At 38.8% G+C, this 13,677-nt stretch overlaps 1 long non-coding RNA gene across 2 annotated transcripts in view; it reads right to left on the reverse strand.

Annotated features, from left to right (window-relative positions):
* Positions 1-11,410: 11,410 nt before the first annotated feature.
* Positions 11,411-13,677, reverse strand: part of LOC123000938 (uncharacterized) — a 207,279-nt gene continuing 205,012 nt past the window's right edge. For both annotated transcript variants that reach the window (XR_006409352.2, XR_008960646.1), the window contains one exon: positions 11,411-11,489. This is a non-coding gene — a long non-coding RNA (uncharacterized LOC123000938). The remainder of the gene's footprint in view (positions 11,490-13,677) is intronic.

Raw genomic sequence — 13,677 nt, forward strand, 5'->3', positions numbered from 1 at the left:
AGGAGGAACTGACTCATGATCAGTAAGCCTCCTTCCATTTCTAAAATCCCAGGAATCTAAGCACCCAAAGGCTGGAAACAGACTTGAATTAGACCCTGAATACTGGCGATCATATTATTTGTCTCTGCAAACTTCATTATTTGTTAATCTTTTTCATCCTAGAAATCCTATAATTAAAAAAAAGATCACTTGCAAGTACCAAAAGAGATTTGTAAAATTAATTGTGCTCACTTAATCATTTAGGGAAAAAGAAAAATCTAACCAGAAATCTTCAAATGGCATCATCTTAATCCATGCTTATATATCATGGGGGAAGTGGTAGAGTTTTTAAGAACTTTTTTTCCATATCATACTCCTTAACTGGAGCTTAAAAGGACTGGGTACTCATCTGCCATGAGTGTTGTTGGGTATAGAAGGGAAGCTGAAGGAGAAGACCCCCAGGTAGTTTCCAGTTCTGAGCCTAAATCTTCAAAGCAACAACAACAAAGGTTTCTCAATCAAAATGCAGGCTATAAAAACTCCACAAGAACCTAGGTGAACTAGCATATGATCTTTAGCACTTAGTACAAGAAAAATTATAGTTTACTAACTAGGCTCGGGATTAAGGTCTAGGAATTCACTGGAAGGGCTGGCAGAAGAGAATGCATGAAAGCGTAGTGTGTATGAAAATTCAGGTTTCAGGGTGCCTGGGTGGTAGGTTAAGCGTCTGACTCTTGATTTCGGCTCAAGTCATGATCTCAGAGTCATGAGATCAAGCCCCACGTCAGGCTCCATGCCCAGCAGGTATCTACTTAAGATTCTCTCTCTCCCTCTCCCTCTGACCCTCCCTGCCTCCCTCAAATAACAAATAAATAAATCTTTAAAAAAAGAAAATAGAAAAATCAGGTTCACTTTTTGTGTTTAGTATAAAAAAGCAGAACTGTTGGGGAGGGGCTGTCCAGGGTGCTGAGTCCAAGGAGGGATGTAATCCTTGTCAGAGACTAGGCACTGAACCTGAAGAGAGCAAAGAATTGTCCAGCCTCTTTCCTATCACCGTCTGATCTGCCAGTGCCTCCTACTAGCCAACCTTAACTGGTCATCAATTGGCAAGCCTGCATGATTCATTTACAGGTATCAGATGTTCAGGGCATTGAAAAAAGCAGAGAGAAGATTGGGGCAGTGAGGAAGAGGGCATGGAGAGTAACCAGACACAACCATAAGAAAGACATATATACATAATGGCATTCCTGTTTGACATGTTAGGAAACTGAGACTCAGAGTAGTTAAGTTACTTGTTCCAAGTTACACACCAGCACAAGATGGCAGGGCTGGGGTTTGGACACAGACTCTCTGGTTCCAGGTATGTGCTCATTCGTTTTTGCTACTCTCATGATACCTCGAATTTGCAAGCCCTTTGCTATTTACCAATTCTTTTACATATTTTACCATATCTATTCCCTAAAATAACCCTGAGGGGTAAGAAAGTTAGATTTTAGTGATATTTTACAGATGAAGGAGCTAAGGATCAAAGAAGCAATTAACACTTTTCTTCTAAAAAGTAGGCGATAATTAATGTCTTTGATCCAAGAGAAGAAGGGAATAAGCAATAGAGTGTGGGGGCTTCTAGGTACATAAGTTAGCAAAATAAAAAAGATTAAGTACTGACTGATAATATGTGAAATTTAAAATGAAAAAGGCACTAACAGGTATTTGTTATGATAATTCTTAAGTTTGCATATTCTTTCATCACTAGTCTAAATTAAATTTTTCCCTAAGAAAGCATAAGCAGTGATAAGAATTAACTTCTAGCTAACTGAGTGCTGCTATTTGAATGGCATACCTTCTAAAAAAAGATCACCCAGTAAAGCTGTAGACTACATAATGTTAATGGTGTGATACAAAACTATTTCTAATTCTCTAGCATCTTACGAGCAAGGGATTGCAATCTTTGTCAATTAACAACATGGAAGGGATTGTTAAATGGTAATAAGGAAGGATATTTTTAACATATAAAAAAGACCTTAACCAAGAGAAGTATGATTCTACTTAAAACCTCTACTTTTGTAGAAAAGTAGATCAGACTAGATTATGCTCTAGTCCTGCTTCCATATGTCATCTGAGAACACACTCAGCTAACTATAAGTGGATATTCTATAAAATCTAGACTTGCTCACCGTTTTATCTGACCCTGGCACATCGTGGCATATAGCAGATGTTGTATAACACCCAAGGAGCTATTATGTTTCAAACCCTATGTGCCAAAAACGGTATGCAATGTATATATTTCATCCTCACCTCAACCCTATGAGGTTGACATTATTATCACCCCCATTTTACAAATGAGGAAGCTGATCTTACACAGCTAGCAAATTCTATGACCAAAATTCACTCCACGTCAAATATTGCCTAATGTGATACCATCTATGCCCTTCCTGCCCTTCAGAGACCTAGGTATCAAAGTCGAAGCTCTCCCTAAAACTTCTGCCAATTCCCAGGAATTTGCATTTTACCACATACTGGCTCTGCATGGCCTCTGCTGTAAAGGCAACAGGTGGGCAGCACAGACTGTCTTGAAGATGACATAAGGAAAAAGGAGGAGTTGCCCACATAACAAAACTTCCCAACAGACAACTGAAAAAGTCCTATTAAAGGTTTCTGTTTACTATATGATTACACTTATATAACATTCTTGAAATAACAATTATAGAGCTGGAAAACAAGTTAGCATCTTCCAGAGGTTAGCGAGGGGCAGGGAAGAGAGGTGGCTATGGCCATAGAAAGGCAACGCCAGGGATCTTTATGATGGAACCCTTCAGGGTCTTGACTGTGGCAGTGGTCACACTAACCCATGCATGAGAAAACACTGCATAAAACTAAGTACACACATGTGCACACATATAAAGCACACATGTGCGTGCAGATACAGTCAAATGAGGGCATGTAAAACCCAAATAAGATCAGTGGGTTGTAGCAACACCAATTTCCTGGTTGTAGTATTGAACTATAGCTATGTGAGATGTTACCATTGGGGGAAACTGTGAGAAGAATATATGAGATCTCTTATTTTTTAGAACTGCATGAGAATCTATTATTATGTCAAATTTTAAAATGGAAATATTAATAAATACATCATAAACTTTATTGTAATTTTTTCTTCTCTATTTTCTAAAATTAGCATAATGCTGCTTTAGTGATTTTTTCTAATTAAAGTAAAAAAATGTGTTGTTGAATGTGTCATGAGTTGGCACTTCCAGTTATTTTTACCAATGGATAGGACATTAGCAGAAGATGATAGGAATAAGTTAGACGGTGTTTCAGGATGGATGGACCAGAAGGAAAAAAGGCATAAAGGCAAGAAAGCAAAGGGCACATATGTTCAGGAAACAATGAGAGCCCCCATTTGAATAGAACATGGAGGGGTATGTAAGATTTGTGTGAGAGGTAGGGAGAAAACGGTGAACCAGTCTGTATCATGAAAAGGAAGAAATCCATTCTTAAGGCATTGTGGGAAGAAGTGTTCTGTGTATTTGGAGAGAGAAGGGAGACTGGCATGTTCAGAGTGGAGCTTTGGGGAAACTAATTTGACTGCATAGGATGGACTAAAACGTTTGTGGACTGGAAGATGAGAATGGCAGTGAAAGATCTTTCCACCAGAGTCCAGGCAAGACATAACAAGGAGGGAGGTAAGTCTAGAATCAAGGGACCAATGTGCCAACACAGCAAAGAATGTGAAATGTGCAGATGAAACTCGCACTTGAGAAAGGAAATTCCAATAGGCATTACCAGGAAAATATTTGTGAACTCTGTCCATGTATTCTCAGATAACAAGAGAAGAAAAAACATATTTCTAACATCCATTCTATTATCATATGGATAAGAATATTCTTGTCTGTACTAGGTGAAATGACATAGGCAGTCTGAAATTAATTCCTAATGTCTAGATTTCTATCCATTCCTCTGGCTCATATAATAGATATAGCCACAACCAATTCTAGTATCAGTTATTACTAATTTTCAGTCCTAGAATGTACTTCAAATTCAAAGCCTCCAAAATTTTTCTTATGAATGTATTCTCTGGTAATCTCAACTTATTATCCCTTGAATTTTAACACGTACCTTTGCCTGATAATAAAACAGAACCATCTCACTAGACTATGGTTTATTCAGCCAAAATGAAATGAAAAAAAAAAAAATCTGAGTTGCTTTACAGGTTTATGAAGATGGTAACCAGGAAGCAATGATTTCCAATATTTCCCTCTACAGCCTTTCAAATACACTATAATAAAAGTGACCGAGGTCTCTTTTTAAATAGACAGCAGTAATAACTTATGAGAGATCAATGATAACCATTTATCACATAAATAAGCACTGTGGAGTTACAGAACTCCCAGATTAAATGAGAAGCATTTATTATACTTCTGCATTGCAGCAAAATCTTTGGTACATTGTGTACAGAAAACCCAAAGGCAACCCCCCACTGGTTTTTAATTAAGTGTCATTCCCACTGAGTTAATAAGCATACTATCAATAATGTGACTTTCCTTTAAAGTTTTGATAATAATAGTTCAAGCTATATTTTGTAATTACTGATAATAGATTTGATAAAATTCTCCAATTGCCACCCTCTTCTCAACTAACACAACTAGATTTATTATGCCTTCTACGTCCAAGAACAATCAGTCTTTCCATTTCTGGAGCCTTAATAAATGCAAACCATGTGAAATTGATGTTCACCCGGAGAATAACATACAACTGGGAAGTTCAGTCTTGAAACACAAACAGATTACTTTATGATTAAAGGAATAAATATTGCCAAGACTTAAAACAACTGCAGTTTCCTAAGTGCTTCTTTTGTACGAAGCACTGTGCTAGGACCCTTTATAACCATTGTCATGAGGGCTCACAGCAAATAAAAATCAATATAATATATAGAGGCATACACAGTCAGAGAGATTAGCTACCTGGTCCAAGTTCCCAAACTGGTCAGTGGAACCAGAATCCTAAAGCCTGTGCCCATACCACAGCCCACCAAAACCTTCTGTAGGGTAGAAACTTTGTCTATTTACTATCTAAATGAAGAATGTAGTAATTGGTTCAGATGAACAATGGCTTGGATAACATCACATCCACTTGTCTATGATGATGCTCTGCCAACAACAGGCACTCAAAACATGCTTATTAACTACATGGAATTCCTTGTTACCAAATTAACAGGAACATGTCAGCATCAAACCCATTTGCCTCACCTCAGTGCCCCCTAATCTGTGCCATACAGCAGCCAAAAACACAGCACCAGTGCCCAGAGTGGCTAGTGGCCAAATGAATCTGACCAGGGCTTCCAGCTAGGGGTCGTCAACCACTGGCTGACTCCCACGTGTTAATCACTAGTATCTTGCTTTCGTTAGTTTTCTGTCCTCCAAGTAGGATCAGCCCAGGCTGAAACAAGTGCATTAAGGCAGTGGTGAGCTGATTTCTGTTAACTTAGAAGCATTTTATTAACAGTTGATGATCAAAGTCCTTTGTCAATGAAAATAAATGTCAATATGTTGGCTAAGACAATCTCTACCTAGGTTGAAAGAAAGCCTTAGGTAGTTCCCAGGGGTGATCAGGTGGGCTTGTCAAATATAATCTAATTCCCTAACAATAAGAATCACTTGAAAAACACCCAGACTTTTTAATCAGTTTAATTCAATTCAATTCAGTTTAGTTAAATTGATCATTTCTTCAGAATCTATACTGCTCTATTTCAGGCACTGGAAATACAAAGATAAACATGATTCTGGCAGAGTTAAGATGGCAGAGTAGTAGGAGGACCCTATGCTTGCCTCCTAGCTAGATAAATATCAAATCATTCTGAACACCCAAGAAATCCATCTGAGGACTGACAGAACAAACTGTACAACTAGAGGGAAAGAAGAGGCCACATCGTGGAAAGTGGGAGATGCAGAAACACAACTTGGGAGTGAAGAGGACCATGGTTGCTGCAGAGGGGAGGCAGCTCTGATCACGGAGAGAGCCAAGAGGGGGCTGCGGGAGAGAGAGCAGTGCACAGAAGATTGTACAAGGAAAACGCTTCCCCAAAATCACTGGGAAAGGAGAGGGGCTGATTATTGTGAGTTTTTACAACCAGTGGAGATCAAAGAATGGAGTTTTAGAAGTATGCACCATGGCTAGAATTGAGCCTGGCAGGTGCTCCAGTGCTCCTGTGGAGAAGAGGACAGCGGCCCAGGAATGGACGGTGTGATCTGAGGATCCCCTGGGATTCCCTGGGAGAGACGGTTCCCCCTTCTTGGAGTGTATCTGGGAGAGGTGGCATTGTCTCCCAGGGGACAAAAGAGCTGGCAGGTGCTATTGGGCTCCCCTGTGCCTTAAGCATAGGGGCACAGACATCTGCTGAAGGCAGCTAACCTGGATCCAGGCTTTTGCTGCACCTTACTCTAGACTCCAACCTCCTGCATGTTGGTGCAACTGCCCTTCTGGGACACACTGGCACCATCCCCAGCACAGGAGACTCTCCCCCAGAGGACTAGCATGGGTCCATGCCATACCAGTTGTCTTAAGTATGGAATTTTGAAACTCAACTGGCATGTCTGAGATAAAACACAGATGCATTGTCCTACTGGGCAAGCAAAAAGCCCAGATACGCACCGGGTGAAGGGCAGGGATCTGAGGGATGCTGGGCACAAGAGGGAGATTGTTTGCTCTTCTGTGAGGCTTCCCAGATAGCAGCAGACATGAACTCCCCCCTCTGGGGACAAGAGAGAGGGCCGGCATAATTTTTCTACCCTGCCCATCCGCCGGACTGACTTCAGTAAGCAGCACAATGCCAACAGTGGAGGCCTGAGCAGCTTACACCAAGCCCTGCCCCCTGTACTCTGCAGGAGCTTCTTTACTAGGTCAAGTGTGCCTGAGAACCAGAGCAATGGGCCCCTCCCCAAGAAGGCCAGCACAAACACCCTACACATGACAAGTCTACTGACCAGAGGTGCTGCAAAGCTTCAGCTCTAGTGGAAATAGCATCAGGCCTCTTTTAACAATCAGACCAGAGCACATCCAGTTAAAACTTACCACTTTCTGGACAAGGTACAAACACTACCCATGGCGGGCAAGGAGAAAATCTGCAGAAGACTGACCTCAGAGAAAGAGCAGCCAAAACACAGAAGCAGAGTACACACAGAAAAACAGAAACACTTCCTGAAGCACCAGGTCCTGGACAGTATATGACCTCTTCTTCATAAAGCTATTACTCTCAGTAGCAGGAAACATAGAAGGCTTTCCCTAAAACAAAGAAGAAGACAGAGAACTAGACAAAATGCCAAGATGGAGAAATTCATCCTAAAAGAAAGAATAGGAAAAGGTCACAGACAGGATCTAATCGAAACCGATATAAGTAATGTGCCTGATCCAGAATTTAAAACAACAAGCATAAGGATACTAGTTGGGTTTGAGAAAAGCATGGAAGATACTAAGGAGTCCCTTACTGCAGAGATAAAATACCTAAAAACTACTCAGGCCAAAATAAAAAAGGCTATAACTGAGATGTGAAACTGACTGGATGTAATGACCACAGGATGGAAGAAGCAGAGGAATGAAAATATAAGATAAATAAGGTGATATATAAGATAACATCATGGAAAATAATGAAGCTGAAAAGAAGAGGGAAAGAAAAATATAGGATCACGAATGTAGACCTAGAGAACTCAGCAACTCCATAATGCATAATACATTCCTATCATAGGAATTTCAGAAGAAGAAGACAGGGAAAGGGGGTGCTGAAGGCTTTTCTGAACAAATTATACCTGAAAACTTCCCTAATCTGGGGAAGGAAATAGACATCCAAATCCAGGAGGCACAGAGAACTCACATCAAAATCAAAAAAGCCTGCCAACACCAAGATATATCATAGCAAAATTTACAAAATACACAGATAAGGAAAGAATCCTGAAAGCAGCAAGGTAAAAAAAAGTCCTTAACCTACAAGGTAAGACAAATAAAGTTCAAAGCTGATGTCTCAACAGAAACCTGGCAGGCCAGAAGAGATGGCATGATGTATTCAAAATGCTGAATGAAAAAAATATGCAGCCAAGAATACTTTATCCAGCAATGCTATCATTCCAGAATAGAAGGAGAGACAGAGTTCCCAGGACAAACAAAAACTAAAGGAATTTGCAAACACTAAACCAGCCCTGCAAGAAATACTAAAGGAGACCCTTTGAGCAGAGAGAGAAACCAAAACTAATAAAGACTAGAAAGGAACAGAGACAATCTACAGGAACAGCAACTTTACAGGTAACATAATGGCATTAAGTTCATATCTTTCAATAATTTCTCTGAATGTAAATGGACTAAATCCTCCAATCAAAAGACACAGGGTATCTGAATGGACAAAAAAAACAAGACCCATTTATATGCTGCCTACAAGAGACTCAGTATAGACATAAAGACACCTGCAGATTGAAAGTGAAGAAGTGAAAAAACATTTATCACGCTAATGGACATCAAAAGAAAGCCAGAGTAGCCATACTTATATCAGACAAACTAGATTTTAAATGAAAGACTGTAATAAGAGATGAAGAAGGATACTATATCATAATAAAGGGGTCTATCCATCATGAAGATCTAACAATTGTGAATATTTATGCCCCTAACTTGGGAGCATACAAATACATAAAACAATAGATAACAAACATAAAGAAATTCACTGATAATATTACAATCATAGTAGGGGACTTTAACACCCTACTTACAGCAATGGACAGAACATTTACACAGAAAATCAAAAAGGAAACAATGGCTTTTAATGACACACGGGACCAGATGGACTTAACAGATATATTCAGAGCATTTCATCTTAAAGCAGCAGAATACACATTCTTTTTGAGTGTACGTGGGACATTCTACAGAAGAAATCACAGACTGGGTCACAAATCAGACCTCAACAAGTACAAAAAGACTGAGATCATACCATGCATATTTTCAGATCACAATACTATGAAACCTAAAGTCAACCACAAGAAAAAATTTGGGAAGACCACAAATACATGGATGTTAAAGAACATCTTACAGGACAATGAATGGGTTAACCAGGAAATTAAAGAAGAAATTTAAAAAATACATGGAGGGGCACCTGGGTGGCTCAGTCATTAACCGTCTGCCTTCGGCTCAGGGCGTGATCCCCGTGTTCTGGGATAGAGCCCTACATTAGGCTCCTACGCTGGAAGCCTGCTTCTTCGTCTCCCACTCCCCCTGCTTGTGTTCCCTCTCTCGTTGGCTGTCTCTCTCTCTGTCAAATAAATAAATAAAATCTTAAAAAATAAATAAATAAATAAATAAATAAAATAAAAAATAAAAAATAAAAAATACATGGAAACAAATGAAAATGAAAACACAATGGTCCAAAACCTTTGGGATATAGCAAAAGGAGTCAGAGAAGGAAAGTATATAGCAATACAGGCCTTCCTCAAGAAGCAAGAAAAGTTTCAAATACACAACCTAACCTTATACCAAAAGGAGTTAGAAAAGAACAACAAATGAAGCCTAAAGCCAGGAGAAGGCAATTAATAAAGTTTAGAGCAGAAAGAAAAGTTATAGAAACAACAACAACAAAACAGTAGAACAGATTAATGAAACTAGGAGCTGGTTCTTAGAAAGAATTAATAAAATTGATAAACCCCTAGGCAGACTTATCAAAACGAAAAGAGAAAGGACCCAAATAAAATCATGAATGAGAGAGTAGAGATCACAGCCAACAGCACAGAAATACAAACAATTGTAAGAGGATATTATGAAAAATTATATGTCAATAAATTGGGTAATCTGGAAGAAATGGATAAATTCCTAGAAAGATATAAACTACCAAAACTGAAACAGGAAGAAATAGAAAATTTGAACAGACTGAGAGCCAAAAAAGAAACTAAATCGGTAATCAAAAATCTCCTAACAAAGTCCTAGATCAGAGGTCTTCCCAGGGGAATTCTACCAAACATTTAAAGAAGAGTTAACACCTATTTTCAAACAAAAAATAGAAATGGAAGGAAAACTTCGAAACTCATTCTAGGAGGCCAGCATTTACCTTGATCCCAAAACCAGACAAAGACCCCACTGAAAAGGAGAATTACAGGCCAATATCCCTGATGAACTTGGATGCAAAAATTCTCAATAAAATACTGGCAAATTGAATTCAAGAGTACATTAAAAGAATTATTCACCATGATCAAGTGGGATTTATTCCTGGGATGCCAGGGTGGTTCAATATTCACAAATCAATCAATGTGATATGCCACATTAATAAAAGAAAGGACAAGAACCATATGATCTTCTCAGTAGATGCAGAAAAAGCATTTGACAAAGTACAGCATCCATTTTTGATAAAAACTCTCAAGAAAGTAGGGACAGAGGGAACATACTTCAACATCATAAAGGCCATATATGAAATACCCATAGCTAATATCATCCTCAATGAGGAAAAACAGAGCTTTTCCTCTATGGTCAGGAACAAGACAGGGATGTCCATTCTCACCGTTATTATTTAACGTAGTGCTACAAGTTCTAGCCTCAGCAACCAGACAACAAAAGGAAATAAAAGGCATCCAAATTGGCAAGGAAGAAGCCAAACTTTCACTATTCACAGATGACATGATACTCTGTGTAGAAAACCCAAAGACGTCACCAAAAAACTGCTAAACTAATACATGAACGCAGTAAATTTGCAGGATACAAAATCAATGTACAGAAATGTGTTGCATTTCTATACACCAACAAGAAGCAGAAAGTGAAATCAAGGAATCAATCCCATTTATAATTGCACCAAAAACTGTAAGTTACCCAGGAATAAACCTAACCAAGGAGGTAAAAGAGCTGTACTCTGAAAACTGTAGAACACTTATGAAAGAAATTGAGGAAGACGCAAAGAAATGGAAAAACATTCCATGCTCATGGATTTGAAGAACAAATACTGTTAAAATGTCTATACTACCCAAAGCAATCTACACATTTAATGCAACCCCCATCAAAATACCACCAGCATTTTTCACACAGCTAGAACAAACAATCCTAAAATTTGTGTGGAACCACAAAAGACCCCGAATAGCCAAAGGAATTTTGAAAAAGAAAAGGAAAGCTGGAGGCATCACAATTCTGGACTTCAAGCTATATTACAAAGCTGTAATCATCAAGACAGTATGGTACTGGCACAAGAACAGACATATAATCAGTGGAACAGAATAGGAAACCCAGAAATGGACCCATAACTCTATGGTCAACTATGTTCAACAAAGCAGGAAAGAATATTCAATGGAATAAAAAAGTCTCTTCAATAAATGGTGCCGGGAACACTGGACAGCAACATGTAGAAGAATGAAATAGACCACTTTCTTAAACCATACATAAAAATAAATTCAAAATGGATGAAAGACCTGAATGTGAGACAGGAGTCCATCAAAATCCTAAAGAAGAACAGAGGCAGCAACTTCTTGGACATTGGCCATAGCAACTTCTTAATAGACACATCTCTGGAGGCAAAGGAAACAAAAGCAAAAATGAAATATTGGGACTTCATTGAGATAAAAAGCTTCTACACAGCACAGGAAACAATTAACAAAACTAAAAGGCAAAAAAAAAAAAAGGATTTGCGAATGACATTTCTGATAAAGGGCTAGTATCCAAAATATATAAAGAACTTACCAAACTCAACACCCAAAAAACAAATAATCCAGTTAAGAAATGACCAGAAGACATGAATAGACTTTTTTCCAAAGATGAGGTATAGATGGCCAACAGATACATGAAAACTGCTACAGCCACTCTGGAAATGGAGGTTCCTCAAAAAGCTAAAAATTAGAAATACCCTATGACCCAGGAATTGTACTACTAGGTATTTACCCAAAGGATATAAAAATACTGATTCAAAGGGGCATATGCACCCCAATGTTTATAGCAGTATTATCAATATTAGTCAAATTATGGAAAGAACCCAAATGTCCATTGACTGATGAATAAATAAAGGAATTATAGAATATTACTCAGCCATCAAAAAGAATGAAATCTTTCCATTTGCAATGACATGGATGTAGCTAGAATGTATTACGCTAAGCAAAATAAGTCAGGAAAAACAAATACCATATGATCTCACTCATATGTGGGTGAAACAAAACAGACGAACACAGATGAAAGAAAAAAGAAAGGGAGAGGGATGGAAACCATAAAAGAAACTCAAGTATAGGGAACAAACTACGAGTTGTTGGAGGGGAGGTTGCAGAAGGGGGGGTGGGCTAAATGGGTGATGGAGATTAAAGAGGGCACTTGTGTTGAGCACTGACTGGTGTTATACATAAGTGATGAATCATTAAATTTTACTACTGAAACTAGTATTGCATTATATGTTTACTACCTGGAATTTAAGCAAAAACTTGAAACATAAAAAAAAAAAATTAAACATGATTCTGTCCTTCAAGGAGTTCGTGGTCTTGTGGTGACACAGTCATATTTATAACCAATAGAAGAGATTAAAACCAGCGCTTAATAATGACATCAGAACTGTGCTATGACCCCATGATGAGAACAATGGGCAGGAAATAAAGGAATTAACACCTACATAGAATTTATTACATGCCAAGCACTGAACTAGGTACTTTCATATTCCCCCCTCCTTCTATACTTCACAGTACCCCTAAGAAGTGGAATTTCTACCCTGATTTTCTAGAGGAACAAATTAAGCCTCTAAACAGTTGAATACCTGGCCTAGGCTCACATGACCATGACCAGAAGAGCCAGGATGCCCACCCACACATTCTAAGGCCCATGCTCTTTCACTGTGGAATTCCAACTGCCAGGATTAATTTTTTATGAGAGGATCAGAGTAGCTTCATGGATGACAGGAGTATTGGAGACTATATGCAGGATTTCAACAGAAGAAGATTGAGGAAAGTGCTATCCAGACATCAGAAATGAGCCCAACCCTTCTCTCAGCATAAGTTGCTGGGGAAGTTACCTTACTTGCAGCCTGATACAAACCTAGTGTGAGTGTAGAGAGTATCTCCACTCCCCAAATCACTGCCTACAATCCTGTTTTAACCTGGTTAAAATACTGTCCCTGTAGCACACCTATGTCCCTGCTACAACTGGAAGTCCCCCCAGATTGGCACCCTGTGGGTATGAAGACTGCCACCAATCACATCCAGATTTGTACTTAGTGGGCCAGATTTGAACACTGGAATTTGGAATAGAGAGGTTAAGAGCAGGGAATATGGTCAGTTAATAGGGGACTGAATTTTCGCTATGTCCATTAATAGCTTTATGACCCTGCCTGTTTTGAAAAAAAATAAACTTTAGCTTTTACAATAGTTTTAGGTCTAGCTAAAAAAAAAACAAAAAACAAAAAACAAAACAGAGAGTTCCCTTATTCCCCACACCCTTATTATTATTATTATTTTTAAAGATTTTATTTATTTGACAAAGAGGCAGCGAGAGAAGGAACACAAGCAGGGGGAGTGGGAGAGGGAGAAGCAGGGCTCCCTCTGAGCAGGGAGCCCGACGCAGGGTTCAATTCCAGGCCCTGGGATCATGACCTGAGCCGAAGGCGGACGCTTAACGATTGAACCACCCAGGTGCCCTGCCCACACCCTTATTATTAACGTCTTACATAATATGATTCATTTGTTGCAGTTAATAACTTATACTGATACATTCTTATTAAAGCCC

Source organism: Ursus arctos, unplaced genomic scaffold (assembly GCF_023065955.2).
Source record: "Ursus arctos isolate Adak ecotype North America unplaced genomic scaffold, UrsArc2.0 scaffold_20, whole genome shotgun sequence".
NCBI lineage: Eukaryota > Metazoa > Chordata > Mammalia > Carnivora > Ursidae > Ursus > Ursus arctos.